General features: G+C 35.9%; 1 long non-coding RNA gene and 1 pseudogene across 1 annotated transcript; one reads left to right on the top strand and one right to left on the bottom strand.

Moving 5' to 3' along the window:
- Positions 1-1,208: 1,208 nt before the first annotated feature.
- On the bottom strand, positions 1,209-9,479 carry LOC120265130 (annotated as a pseudogene).
- LOC120265776 lies at positions 1,544-4,328 on the top strand. Its single transcript, XR_005537733.1, has 3 exons — positions 1,544-1,719; positions 2,627-2,679; positions 4,068-4,328. It is a non-coding gene; the product is annotated as an uncharacterized LOC120265776 (long non-coding RNA).
- Positions 9,480-13,157: the final 3,678 nt, after the last annotated feature.

A 13,157-nucleotide genomic window follows, 5' to 3' on the forward strand; every position in this document is an offset into this window, starting at 1 on the left:
CACTGAACCAAGTCCGATTACAACTCGTTTGAAATATCATTATTTTTTTATAAAAAAATGAATATAATTAATTTTGAAAAACAAATAATAGATCAATACAAGCAGGCGTAATGGAAAAAATTATTTAAACCTAGTACATAAACGAGGCTTTTTAAAAATTGCTTGCAGATCCCTGCCGGTAATTCTGAGTATATGACCATAGTTGAGTTCCATCAATCAACACCGTTAGCCCTTGAATGACCTTCCAATGGAACGCAATCCATTCGCCCAAGTTCATGCATCGGTCAACAATGACCAACTGAAGCCAGGGCGGAAGCCCATCACTCAGCAAATTTGAAACCATTGGACAGTTCGACAGATGAATGCTTCGAAGTGATCAAAGCTCACGCATCCTTTCTCCCAATAGCTCTAGTTTTTCACAATCTTGAACCTGGTACACTTGCAAGTTTCTCACCATGTGAAGGCCTCTTGGTAGAACTTGGAGGTTTGAGCAGTGCTTCATCGATAGATGGATGAGTCCTTATGGGAGCCAGTTATATGGCAAGTATCACTACACCAAAAGAGTGCTTTTGAGGTGGTTTTCAAGCTCTATAGAGGCGGTTTTAACCACCTCTATAGCTATAGGGTTGGTTTTTTTTTCACCCGCCCCTAAAGCGCTTCCTATCAAGCTGGCTCTACATTTTAGAGCCGATTTATACCAACCATTGGGGTAAGTTTTATTTATAGAAAATGTTTTTTAATAACACATATAGAGGTGGTTTTAACCTCCTCTAAAAATTATAAATGGTAGAGACAGTTATAACCACCTCCATAGCTTATAAGTTTTCATCACTCTCCAATAGTTTTAGAGGCGGTTATAACGGCCTCTATAGCTAATATTTTCTTAACTTTTCCCAATAATTTTAGAGATGGTTATAACCGCCTCTATAACTAATAATTTCTTATTTTTTTCCCGATAGTTTTAGAAATAATTTCATTTCTCTCTTTAATACTTTTTAAAGGCGGTTATAACCGCCTCTATAGATAATAATTTTCATACTTTTAAAAGTGGTTATAACCACTTCTAATTTATTAATTAATTGAATTAAATTTTAATTTATTTTTTTACTAATAATAAACTAAATCTATATAACATGTAAATCAAAAACATGAATCTAACTTATATTGACAAGTAATGAATTCAAATGCAATGTATTTTGATTAATAACAAAATGTAAAGAATTTTACACTATTTCTACTTTAATTATAAAATATTCTTTGGCTTAGTTACATGATGTGAAAAGCTTTGTGTGTCCTCTTCATCTTCAACCCTCTCTATCTTTATCCATGAATTCTCCTGCATAAGTAAACGGACATTATCAAATAAAGAGCTAATGAGTAATTGCAATGGTAAACAGTTCAACATGAGTTGATAATCATGTAGACCCCGCCCAAAGCTTGATTAGAATAATCAAAGCATTGTTTTTTTCCCTTTATTCTCTTCCTTTTTGTCAGGTTGCTCTAAAATCAAGTGGTGATGAGGAATTCCCGGAGGAATTCATGGGTTCCCATCACATCTATGCCTTTGATATTTCAGCCTTTTAACTTTATTGTTTTCCTCTTCTCTTGTGCTTCTTCTTCATTCCTTTGTCTTGTAAGGGAGGTTGCTAGTTGGAAGGTTTTTGAAGCTTGGTTTTCAGCTGGGCTATCTTTTCAACACTCTCTTTTCCGGCCATCATAGTAAGCCCCTAGCCATTCTTGGTTAAATTCTTTTAGTAGTGTTGTTTTTGGTAATTAAAACCATGACATTTTCTCTATCCTTTGATTAGCTTGCCATGTTTTGTTGAATAGCATGTTAGCTCTTTTTTTATTTAGAAACCTTGGCATGTTGATGGCTAAATTCGGAGTTGTTCATGCTTGTTGTTCTCTTAGTTCATAGCTCATAATTGTTGTTGAAATCCTTGGAGCTTAGTGTTAGCTCAAGGGCTTGTGCTTAACCATCCTTGTTTTGAGAAAGGTTTGGCCTTGGCATTAGTTTAATGAGTGTTAAGTTGCTTGTTTCTTGCTCACCCAAGCATGGTGGAGATTCTTGGACCTTATTTGAGGGTAGAACCAGCATGCTAAAAGCCATGCATATTGTGTATGTTTCCATGTATACATATATATATATACACATGTATTTTATATATGTATTGGTTGTATAAATAGATATGTTTTTTTTCTCTCTTAGTTTGGGTTCTACAACTTTTGTTGTTGGTGGAGTGGTTTTGTAAAGTTGATAGCATTATTGGGCTAATATGTCTAAAGACTAGAGCTTGGTTGTGAATCTGCAGAAATGTTTTTGTGTTAATGGTTTGCATTTTTTTTTATTTATTAGTTCAAGGCAAATGTCAAATGATTGGAGGTTAAGCATTGGATCACTTTAATTTTAATCATGTTAATTGGTTAAGCCTTTGAGATGTATTTATTTATTGTGTGTGTTCCTGCTGGAATACATGCAAGACACTTGTTTTATTTAGTTTATTTATTTATTTATTTATTTATTTTGGTTTCTCTCTCTAGAGAATGTAAAAGTAATACTTAGTTGGTGTTTAAACTTGTGATTAGAATGATTTTGTTTTAACGTTGGTAAATCATTGGATTTTAGGATCGTTTTAGGGAGTGGTCTTGGATCTCATTTTGCAATTAGGCCAATACCAGGTAAGTAATCCACCGATAACTCCGTATTTTCAATATTTGAGAAATTATTTTATTCGGTAAAATAATTATCTAGTATTTTGTTATTTTATTTTGAATATCTATTATTTTTGTTAATATTGATATTATTTAATTGGAATATGTATTTTGAGGCATTTTTTAATTAATTATTTTTGTTTAGTTGTTGACTTGATAAATCTACATTGGTGTAATGCTAATTAAAGGATTGCTATTCATTTTAACTTGGTTGTTAATTTATTATTTATACTAAGTGTGCAATTACAGTCAAATGATTACTTCAACATTTATAAAATTCGTTTGTTTGTAGGCATGGGTTAATGATTCTGCTATCATTTGGATTGACTTAGTTAATTCCATTATTTATTTATTTATTTAATCATTTAATTTAGTTTTGAAGGAGTCGTGTTTTTGAATAATTTTAAATATTTTATGTACTTAAATTTTTATATTTCATTTATGGTTATCGATTTATTTCCCTTAGAGTGAGTTTTTGATATTTATTAGTATTTTTTGAATATATATGAACTTGAGGAATTTTAGAAATTTCGAACTTGTACTCTGTAAATATTTTGTATCCGAATGTTTTTGGTCTCCAAATGAGCGATATGCAACCACATCGCTGTCAGTGGGGGGTTAAACCCTGACCTTGTCGACAAGTAATTTTGGGAAAATGAGACTGCAATTTCGCACCGTGCCCGTTCGGTGAAATAATCAACGGCCACCTGGTATTCAGTCTTGGGTCACCGAGGGTAAATAAATGATTTCTGTTATTTTGGGCTCGGGTATGTCACCGAGGATAAACAAATGACCTTTGGCACTTACAGTGAATTTGGAGACATACTCTCGATTTTGTTATCTATGCTTTATCCTTTGGTTTTGATAATAATATTGGTGCTATTGACTTTTGTACAAATTTCATATTCGCATTCCTGGTTTTCAAAATTTTGGTGAACGACTTACTTGGAAATATTCTTTTATTAGAATATTATACTCTGTATTTTGTTAAATTGTGATTTCAGAGACTTGTGCTATTCTGAAAATCCGGTATACTTGAAAAGTTACTTTTGTAATTTCTGATTTAATCTAACTATGGTTTGGAAACTTATGCTCATATTTAGAAAATTTTCTATATTTTTGATTTAAAACTTTGAATCTAGTATTCTTTTGATTACAGTATTCTTAAATAGCGGTATTACTTGAGAACTATACCTCTGTTGAATTATCTATTTTGTATTAGTTTAAACTATGTTTAAACTTTGAATTATTCTTTATATCTGAATTCGAGATTTATAAACCCTGTTGTTTTAAAACAATTTCTGGATTACTTACTGGGCTAGTGAGCTCATGGATTTGTTTTAAATCCTTTTCAGATCAAGAGTGGTAGACCGTGGTGGATCTTGAAAGACTGCCTGTAGATGTTGCTTGTCCTGTTATAAAATTGTAGTCCTTGTCATTGTCTATCACTATGTTCCTGTATTTTGTATTTCTGGACTTCTTGTATCTTTGCATTGTGTACTTTGTAGAGTCTGTAATCCTGTAACCCAGTTGGTTTGTTATAGTTTTGTTTGTCCTAAATCAGGTCCTGAGGCCTTGCAGGTATACTTGGTTCACGCCTTGTGGATCTGAGGCCGTTTATCTGCGCACCGGGTCCGGCGAGCCGGGTTCGGGGCATGACAAATCAAGCATAGGCAATGAGCATGGGAGGGCTTTGATATGTTATTATGAATGAAAACTACTAGCATTTATGTAAAATAGAGCTATTACAGAAATTAGAATGTTACCTCCATATCTTTAACAGTAGCATCATTTGCTAGAATTGCTGCTTCATCCTGTGGAGTCATATCTAATGAATCGCCATTTGACAATTTGCCGACTTGTGAGGAAAAGGAAATTTACCATATGCAAAAGTATAATTTAATTCGTATGCAACAAAAGCAAGGTTCAATTCATTACCATTAACTTCAATTATTTAGTTATGATATATGGAGATACTGAAACATTTTGGCATACAAAACTATTAGTCACATGTGATAGTTACCTTCAAGTTGAGTTCTTTAATCAGGTTTGGAGCAAAGCAAGTTCGTCTTGCTCCAATTCCATATGTATCAAAAACCTGCATTGGCAGAGGTAGAAGGTTTAACCAACGGTGGACTTTCAACTTGGACAATAATCATTCTGCCAATACACTTCATATCCATTCTCTATGTCTCACTCATATAGAAATGTGGATAGATTCGTAAGTTGATGACATTATTATCAGTTTACAAGATGCCTAACAATGTAGCCAAGAGGCATAAACCCACCCTCTTTTCTTCAATCAACTTGATCTATTTTTAAATGGGTCCAATTAATATAAAGCCCACATCATTCACAACTAGAAACAAGTCTAAACTGCACCCTACTGTGTATGCTACCATAACTATAGTCCCAATGAAGAAAGACTTACATGTATTAGGATTCTTCCGTCATGAAAAGCAACATCGGATGCCAAGTAGATGTCTCCAACACATGCTCCTTATGCCTATATTATCCATGTATATATTTGTTTGTCATGTTACAAAAGATGGCTAAAAGGAAAAGATAATCCACATACAAGAAAGATGATGCATTATAAGAAAAATCAGGGTCAATATATTCAGGTTGATGGGATATCCTTGTAATTGGACAAAAATTTTAAACATACACTAAAACCACCAATAGTTCTAGCATTAATGATAAGGTTAGGCTTCAAAGCTTGAATAAAAGCATATGTTATAAGAGATGTTGAAACGGTCCTTACATTGTCATCCCCTGAAAGATGGCAGAATTATTTAAAGAGAATGCAAATGGCAATATAGGGAAAATGAATTACATTAATTAAATCGAACTTCGGCATAAGATTAATCATGTAATATGAAAATGCCATAAAATATATATATTATATCATGGGCTGAGAATTTCTTGAAATAAAATTTTGGTCATAACCCTTCCTTACTCTTATTCATTAGAATTTACCAGCTCAAATATATACCCAAGTCATTTCAACACCAGCATAATACACACTCACATGTGATTCGAAGAAATTTAATTTTTGGCATCATGAAATGCAACCATTTTGTATTTGGAGATTTATCTTCAAAACAATCCCCTCTACCAACAGACAAGCCTTAGTTACGACATAGAATATCTTATTTAGTTCAGATTACTAAAGTATCAAAGCCAATTCAAGTTTGGAATGAAATTTATTAGTGAGAGCATTATTATGAACTCAGCGTTTCAAAAGCTAGCTTAAGTTTCGACAAATGAAACACTTACCAAGGGCAAGATCCTTCCTTGGCCAAATTAAATTTATATGCAAATCTTTATATGTGCATTGATATCTAATCCATGGGACCCCTTTAGGGAACCTAGAAAAAAAAGAAGAAAGATTAGACGGGAGAAGCTTTAAGGGAAAATTTCTTAATAACTTATGTTGTGAGGAATACACATTCACTCCACTTAGTCATATCAGGCATAGCTTCTATAGAAAATATCTGAAGACTTTTACATTCTAAGTCCAAAAATACAGCATCTTCACAGATTTTAGAAACTAAAAACTGCAGTCGTGGCCTTAAAAAAATTTAAGGTTTCCACCAGCTAATATTTCTCAACAACTCTATGTTTACTATTCTATCTTTGTTGTCAATTGCTTCCATACATGAATTCCACTCTTTCCAAATGAATTGTTTTAAAATTGGTTTTCATAGAAGTTAGCAAACAAACATGTGTTTCTTGGGGGAAAAAACCTTTCCAAGAAAGAAATTTTTTTGAGGGGCCATTATTTTTCGACAAAAAGAATTAATTAAATATAACCTTTTTCATTTTTGTTTCCTCTTTTTTAAATCTCATCTATTCTTCAAATAAAAACATGTAATTATAAAATATTTGCATTATTTTAAAAGCATTTTTTGAAAAAGAAACACTAAAATAAACCTATCTAAATTAGATCTTGGTAAAGATTTAGCAACTAAAGTTGGTGCTATTTGATTGGGTTTCAGTGAATGATAGTATTTACCCTATTAGTTCATTTCCAATTAGTTCATTTATTTCATGTTTTTTTAAGTTAATTATTTCTCTTCCTTTACCCTATTAGGTCATCTATATTCAATGCTTTCATCCTCTGCCATCTTATGTCATCTTCAATCTATGGACTCTAAAATTATATTCATGTCATTAAATTCTAAGACTATAATATCATCTGTTAATTCTTAAAAAGATGTTAAATTCCAACAATGGATAATAGATATTTTGGATTTAACATTGTGATTTAGCACGACCTGTGACATGGTGGAACTTTAAAGAGCTACTATTTCCATTGCCTTCCAAAATATTTTGCTGAAGGCATAAACTAAAGGCACAATAAGACTTGAAAGAAAAGAGAGAGAAAATCACAGCTTACTTTCATTAACTAGTGCAGAAAGAAACAGACTCCTTTGCTTCATGGCTGAGAAATCCTGCACAACCACCACAAAAGTATAACAAAACTACACGATAAGACAAAGCTTAAATGATCATTGAACATGGTATTTATATTCACTAAAAATCATTTAACACAAAACATAAGCAACTAAGTCAAAGAAGAGTTAAAGAATTATGTTAATTGCATGTACAATAAAAGCAATGCCAATTGTGAAATAATAATCAAGATTTACAAATTTCTATAGCTTGTCCAGTCCCCATCTAAAACATTAGCTGTTTAATAAGACAAAGATGAACCTTTACATGAAACACTCAATGATAAAATATAGAATAACATACGAGCAGAACTTACTCTCAATCATTGGATTAGAGAATAGAGGAAAGTCTTCTTCTAATCCTACTACAAAAGCCTTTTGATTTCTGCAATAATCAAGAATTAGTTATTTCCACAACTGCACTTGCTTCTCACGAGTTTCCCTCACTGGCTGCAGGTTAAAAGAATAACATGGCATATACTAAATTTGATTGTGTGTCAAAAACATTTAATTGCAGGTAAAGCAAAAACATTATCAATATAAGATAGTATAGAAAATTAGTAAACAATAAACACAGATCCAAGATGTTACTCTACTGATCTAGCAAGCATTTAGGGAAAAAGGATTGGATTGGAATTATCTTATATATTAACATATGAAAGCTAAATAATAGAATTCCAACTCTTTTGGTGAACTGAATAGCACTCTAAAAACTATAGTCCTCTAAACCCACACAGCCAATTCAAGAAAAAACACTAAATTCTATAGCATAATTCATGCGAAGTATCTCTACCATCTCACCTACACACATTGCAATAACATCAACTGCTCAATTGAATTTTGTGAACAAAATATAATACTATAAATATTAAAAAAAACTAAAATTTCTGACGAGTCGTGAGCACACCGCGGCCCCGGGGAGGGGGGGGGGGTACGTGGTATAATAAATCTGATAATCAGATTTATTATACCAAGGCTTATAACCATTCTACATTGTGATTCTTCAATTTCTAAGAATCTAACATTTATACAATCCACTTGTGCTATTAATTAACATATAAAATTATGCAGACATCTTTCAATTCTTTCCATATAAACAGAAAATACCTTAACATTTCACCACATAAAAAAAAACATTAATTTGTTAACAAGGATTTAACAAACATAATGCTACAAACATCATTGGTGGTTCATTCCATAAAAGCACACATAAAACAAAAAACATTACTTGCAAGCATGGTTCAACTAAGACATTTGGAGTAAATATTTAAGTGATTCTTTCAAGTTGTTGCTAGTCACACTACATGAAAAGGGAAGTCATGAAAGTCAATATGGTCAAGATAAAAAACTGATCAATATATCAAGAATAGTTACAAAGCACCATGGCAATGTATAATATGATCATAAAGGAACTAAGAGCATTATCCTAATGTAAGGGAATAATCTGTCCTTTTGATGATTAAGTATGAAACATCTGCCATTCCTTAATAGAATTGAAAGGTTATTCCTAAACTCAATATGAGAGAAAAAGCTGGCCCACGTCTGGAAAATGACAACCATAGCAGAATTGAAGCCCAAGGAAACAAGATTAAAAAAAAGAAGAATCACTAACATAAAACACAAACACAACACACAATTTCTACCCACTCTTGTGTTCAGGCAAAACACATCCAGACTGTGGTTAAGACTAAGTGGGGTTTGCACATGTAAAGGAAGGACTCCTATCGACCTAACCACGAGCTATTAGCCGGTAGGATCAAAGAACAATCAGCATTTCACACACAAAGAAAAGCCACACAATACATAGGAATCCATGCATTCTGGAGCAGCAAAAATCTAAGAGCTTCTCATCTGTGAATATTATATAAAATTACTAAAAAAACATCACATGATTCTCAACCCAAAAGGGAAAAAAATAGAGGACAAAAACAAAGAGAAGCTTATCCGGGTCCTTACTTCTTTCCGCAACACCAGAGAGATTACCAAAAAAATAGGCCAGTTCCAGCGCACTTCGTTCCATCCAAGCAGAGACCACTGATCTGCAACTACATTTAACAATCAATACATGAGAAATTTCCATACAGAGCTCAAAAATAGAGGAATAAAAACCTAACAAACCCTAGATTGATGAGAAGAGAAGAAAACTGGCTCTATAGAAAAGGAAATCAGAAATTAGATACCTCGATTCGTGGAAGCGGATTAGGGCAACAAATGAGGGATTGAATCACTAATAGTAGGTTTGAAAGGTTAAAGAAAACCAATTTGAATGGAATTTTCTACACCAATTTGATTGGGGCGAAGATCAGCCATCGGAGAACGATGGGAGGATCTCCGGTAGCGGTGCGGCGAAGACCAACAACCCACGGCCAGTAGGCTATCGGAGACGAGATCCAACGCTCTGGATTCCGACGGCTGAGAGGAAATCGAAGAAACGACCGAGAGGTGATCGGAGGGTTTTAGAGAGAGTCCAAGTGAGTGCTGGAGAGAGAGAGAGAGAGAGAGAGAGAGAGAGAGAGAGAGAGAAAGAGAGATTTTAAGAGAGTGTGAGTAAGAGCTGGAGAGAGAGTGCGTGTAAGAGAGTGATTTTTTTTTAAATTTGAGAGTAGAAGGGTTTCGTTAAACCGGCTATATAGATTATTATAAAAAAATGATGAAATCGGGGCTGAAATCGGCTTTTAAAGGGCTGGAATCAGGATTTCACACTCCTGTGTGAGCGCCCCTGTGGATTTTTCACACGGGCGTGTGGAATTTCCACATGTCAGTGTGGATTCTCTATTTTCCTATTTTCTCGGTCGGCTATGAATAGTGCTGGTACAGTATTCTTGCTACAGTTGCTATTGTACCTACTACAGTACCGGCCCGAAATACTCCCGAATCCATGCTTTCATCGAGGTAATGCAAACGGGCACATGTTTACATCGTGGATCGCTTTCCTTCTTCAATAACGGACATGGTGGTGAAGATCTTGTTCTATATGCACAAGTCGAAATGCTTGAATGTGACTGCCCTTGTGCCCCTCCAAATAGTTGTGCTAACTCGAATATAAGGAGGTTGGCACACATTCCCACATCTTGAACTCGACCTATGTTTTCGCGTTTGAACCTTAGCAAGATTTCTTCCAAATTGGTGCATTACGACCCACATTGGCTTCTTTCTCTCATATTCGGCCTCCCAACCCTACCTGCATGAAAGTAACATAAATACACACATATTAGCATTAAAACCTGAGAAAAGAATGCTCAACACAAGGAAAGAACAATTCGTATTCTTATCACACAAGCATTTATCAAACTCCCCACACTTAAGCTTTTGCTTGTCCTCAAGCAAAAATTAAAACATTAAAGCATAGACGAAGGAAATATTGAAAGTGCTTGGCCTTAGGTTCACCAAAGCATACAAAGAGTGCATTCTACAAGTACCGTAAATTTCAACACTAAATACGAAAATCAATGCTCTAGCTAAAAACTTGAATCAAAAAGGTCGACATACCTGAAATCGTGTAAGTGTGTGAACTCACTCAAGTCAACCCAAAGTATACTCCTCAAGTTCTACATACAAGGGACTTATTTATCTACAAAAGGTGATATAAATTCAGAAAGGGTAGTAGCTTCACACATCCTCTAAGGTAGCCCTTTCCAAAGCGGCCGCTAAGGTGGCTTTCACACTTTCGAGGTGGTAGCTCTTTCTACCGAGGTGGTAGATTTCACACATCCCATGAGATAGCTCTTTCTCTCATTAGGACATAACTAGTATCCAACTTATGAGAGTAGCTTCATACATCATAGGTCTTAGCCCTTTCCACCCAACAAGCACAACTAAATAACAAAACTATTTTGTTCTTTCTTTCATTTTTCCATTTTTTTTAGAATAAATATAAGAAACAGCTATAACTAGTCCCTTATACATCAAGCATGAGTTTCCAAAAGAGTTCAAAGAGTGAGTAGTGCAACAAGTGTCAATCGGGCAAAAATTCCTAGAAATTCAAGCGAAAAGTAGAGCATGAAAACATTCAATGTTAAAAATTCTCCTAAACTCAAGAATACAATCAATGCAAGTAAGGTGAACCACCATTGGCTATGTGAGCATGTATATCAATCAAAACTAGTATAAAAGAGATGGGTGCACTATGAAACTCCCCCCAACACTTAAGTTGTACATTGTCCCCAATGTACACATGCAAGCTCATTCATAATGTAAATCAATTGGATTCAGATGTGGGAGAAGCAATCAAAACAATACTCCCCTGACTCCTAGTGTTGCATTTGATGGAGCTAAGTCCTTGAGAGTATTGTTCCAATGGGTTGTGAAGCTCACACGGGCAAGTGTCGAAACACCTTGGTCGTGCCCATGACAAAATCTCAATTCCCATGATGACAAGACCATCTGCAGGCATACATAAGGGGGTTTAGTGAAGCTCAATAAAAACAAAAATAACCTCGAGTATATAAAAGATAAGACAATGAATACAACTCGAGATACAAAACGAAAATAAACTCAAAAGGAAAGTCCTTTTTGAGTATACAAGTCCAAAATAAAATGCGAAAGTAAAAGACGAGGGAAATAAAATCAAGTGTCGATGTCATCCTCTAGCTCTGCTGCTCCTGCTGCTAGTGATGAAGTACATGGTGGGTCATCTGGTGCTGGAATAGGGGATGGAGGTGCCGGAGAAGCCGAGGGGGTCTGAGGAGTCCTTGGTCGTAGGACAAATTACTAGTCGATGTCTCACTCTAAGATCTGCTGTAATGTGTCAAAACGTGCCATGAACTATGTATACTGTGTGGCCTGCGCAGCCCTAAGATCGGCAATCTTTGCTCGGGCCTCTACTACCTCTGTCCGTATCATCCCCACAGTGCTCTCGAGCCTCTCAAAGCGATCTTGGGCTCGAGATGGTGAAAACATGGGCACAGGGGGTGGGTCCTCTTTCACCGGAGGTGCCTCGGTCTCCATAGGTGCTGACTGAGGCTCGGGGACAGGCTGGGAAGCCTCGGCATCATCGCCCTCCTCCTCGGCTATCTCTGGGACCGGTAGAACCTGAGCATAAAAACTTGTCTGAACCCTATGGACCATGGCCATCAATCTCATCGTCTCCAGGCTCAGGGGCGCAGGTATACTCATCTTCTCGGCCCCGCGAATCGCGCTCAAGAGACCCATACCCAGAGCTAATCTCGTAATGTATGGACCTGAGAAGATCAGTCCCAATCTGGCATACTAGCCCTGATGTCGAATGTACTCAGCGACGATGTGCCCTAGATGGATTGGTGTGTGTTGCATCATCGAATACAAGTACAGAAGCTCATGTCGGCTCAGAACAGCAGTGCTATCACCACGGTTATTCACTGACCTGCTCATGATGGTATGTAGATATCGGTATGCAGGTCGGGAAAGGCACGTGGCCTTAGACACCACCGGCTCATACTGGCCCTGACCACATAATGCTCTATAAGCTCTCTGTGGGGTCAGAGTTCCAAGATAATCTATCGGTAACTGAAAGTACTCCTCAGTGTCTATAAATGCCTCCTCGTATAAGCCGAGCCAAACTGAAAATTGAGTGATACTCAGACTATAGTGATGTCTAAGTGCTCTGAACTGAACTACGTCGAGGTCGTCGAATCTTGCATAGGATCTGTCGAACTCGAATGTCGACAGAACCTCCAGTGTAAGCTCCCGGATGGCTAGCTCTCTAATTGACAATAACTGCCTCCAACCACCCACTAAAATGAGATCCTCAACCTCATTAGTGAACTCATCCCCCTGCTGCAAATCTCTCAATATACTTGTGTCCAAGAACCGAGTCTGTCCGAACCAAAGTCTCGACAGACGCTCAAAATGACCTTGATGCTCAAGGATAGTGAATCTTATACTCTCGGACTCAAGAGACGACTCTCGCGGAAGCTTATCAGCTTGTTTCTTTGACCTGGGTGCCATAGTCTGCAAAAATTGAAAGAGAATTGATCAAAATAGTTAATTAACATAGCTGCAGAAATCCAC

Source organism: Dioscorea cayenensis, chromosome 7 (genome assembly GCF_009730915.1).
Source record: "Dioscorea cayenensis subsp. rotundata cultivar TDr96_F1 chromosome 7, TDr96_F1_v2_PseudoChromosome.rev07_lg8_w22 25.fasta, whole genome shotgun sequence".
In the NCBI taxonomy this organism is placed as follows: Eukaryota; Viridiplantae; Streptophyta; class Magnoliopsida; order Dioscoreales; family Dioscoreaceae; genus Dioscorea; species Dioscorea cayenensis.